This window comes from Oreochromis niloticus, unplaced genomic scaffold, assembly GCF_001858045.2.
Source record: "Oreochromis niloticus isolate F11D_XX unplaced genomic scaffold, O_niloticus_UMD_NMBU tig00008758_pilon, whole genome shotgun sequence".
NCBI classification, from domain to species: Eukaryota; Metazoa; Chordata; class Actinopteri; order Cichliformes; family Cichlidae; genus Oreochromis; species Oreochromis niloticus.
In genome coordinates this window covers 10,001-12,500 of record NW_020329415.1, presented here as the reverse complement: position 1 = coordinate 12,500, position 2,500 = coordinate 10,001, and positions in this window count along the sequence as shown.

Here is a 2,500-nt window from a genome sequence, read left to right as displayed (position 1 = left end):
AGGGGAGCAAGTGGGTCCCCGGGGCCTGCTGGAGGTCAAGGTCCATGCTGGATACGAGTAGCAGCAGGGCCAGTGCACAAAAATGGATCTTTTCCAGCCGCAAGGGAGACAGGAGCAAGGTGTGATGTGGGTCCCCGGGGCCTGCTGGAGGTCAAGGTCCATGGTGGAGACGCGGTGCTATGTAACCGCAAGAGAAGAAGCTACTGGGGGACTAGAGCAGGGGAGCATGTGGTTCCCCGGGGTCTGCGGGAGGTCAAGGTCCATGCTGGATATGCAGTGGAGGGTAACTGCAGAAAAAGAAGCTACTGGGGGACTAGAGCAGGGAGCAAGTGGGTCCCCGGGGCCTGCTGGAGGTCAAGGTCCATGCTGGATACGAGTAGCAGCAGGGCCAGTGCACAAAAATGGATCTTTTCCAGCCGCAAGGGAGACAGGAGCAAGGTGTGATGTGGGTCCCCGGGGCCTGCTGGAGGTCAAGGTCCATGGTGGAGACCCGGTGCTATGTAACCACAAGAGAAGAAGCTACTGGGGACTAGAGAAAGGGAGCATGTGGGTCCCCGGGGCCTGCTGGAGGGCAAGGTCCATACTGGATATGTGGCGGAGGGTAACTGCAAGAGAAGAAGCTAGTGGGGGACTAGAGCAGGGGAGCATGTGGTTCCCCGGGGTCTGCGGGAGGTCAAGGTCCATGCTGTATATGAGTAGCAGCAGGGCCACTGCAGCAGCAGCACATCTTTTTCGACCGTAAAGGAGACAGGAGGCCGACTCACTGCCTCGGCCAAATGGAGAGAGAATATCAGCAGGGCCAGTGCAGCAGCAGCACATCTTTTTCGACCGTAAAGGAGACAGGAGGCCGACTCACTGCCTCGGCCAAATGGAGAGAGAGTAGCAGCAGGGCCAGTGCACAAAAATGGATCTTTTCCAGCCGCAAGGGAGACAGGAGCAAGGTGTGATGTGGGTCCCCGGGGCCCGCTGGAGGTCAGGGAGATCAGCAATTAGCTAGAGGTGGTCAGAGTAGCAGCAGGGCCAGTGCAGCAGCAGCACATCTTTTTCGACCGTAACGGGGACGGGAGGCCGACTCACTCCCTCGGCCAAATGGAGAGAGAATATCAGCAGGGCCACCACAGCAGCAGCAGCAGCAGCAGCAGCAGCAGCAGCAGCAGCAGCACATCTTTTCCGACCGTAAGGGAGACAGGAGGCCGACTCACCCCCTCGGCCAAATGGAGACACAACAGCAGCAGGGCCAGTGGAGCAACATGCACCTTTTTCAGCCGTAAGGGAGACAGGAAGATGTGATGGTGGTCCCCGGGGCCCCCTGGAAGTGGGGGAGATCAGCAATTAGCTAGCGAGGAGGGTGCGTACAGCGGACGTGGCAAAGTGTTTCTGGTCCGTGTACCAGAGGCATGTGGAAAAGCTGTCATACCATATGCACGGGGGGAGTACTTAGCAAAGTGCTGCTGGGCAGTGTACCAGGGGCATGGATAAATGTTGTCGTACCATAGGCACGAGGGGAGCGTGTTTCAGGGAGATATCGGGGCAGTGTACCAGGGGCATGTGGAAACGTTGTCGTACCATATGCAGGAGGAGTGTGTGTGGCAAAGTGTTTCTGCCCAGTGTACCAGGGGCATGTGGAAACGTTGTCGTACCATATGCAGGAGGAGTGTGTGTGGCAAAGTGTTTCTGCCCAGTGTACCAGGGGCATGTGGAAACGTTGTCGTACCATATGCACGAGGGGAGCGTGTTTCAGGGAGATATCGGGGCAGTGTACCAGGGGCATGTGGAAACGTTGTCGTACCATATGCAGGAGGAGTGTGTGTGGCAAAGTGTTTCTGCCCAGTGTACCAGGGGCATGTGGAAACGTTGTCGTACCATATGCACGAGGGGAGCGTGTTTCAGGGAGATATCGGGGCAGTGTACCAGGGGCATGTAGAAAAGTTGTCGTACCATATGCAGGAGGAGTGTGTGTGGCAAAGTGTTTCTGCCCAGTGTACCAGGGGCATGTGGAAACGTTGTCGTACCATATGCAGGAGGAGTGTGTGTGGCAAAGTGTTTCTGCCCAGTGTACCAGGGGCATGTGGAAACGTTGTCGTACCATATGCACGAGGGGAGCGTGTTTCAGGGAGATATCGGGGCAGTGTACCAGGGGCATGTGGAAACGTTGTCGTACCATATGCAGGAGGAGTGTGTGTGGCAAAGTGTTTCTGCCCAGTGTACCAGGGGCATGTGGAAACGTTGTCGTACCATATGCACGAGGGGAGCGTGTTTCAGGGAGATATCGGGGCAGTGTACCAGGGGCATGTAGAAAAGTTGTCGTACCATATGCAGGAGGAGTGTGTGTGGCAAAGTGTTTCTGCCCAGTGTACCAGGGGCATGTGGAAACGTTGTCGTACCATATGCAGGAGGAGTGTGTGTGGCAAAGTGTTTCTGCCCAGTGTACCAGGGGCATGTGGAAACGTTGTCGTACCATATGCAGGAGGAGTGTGTGGCAAAGTGTTTCTGCCCAGTG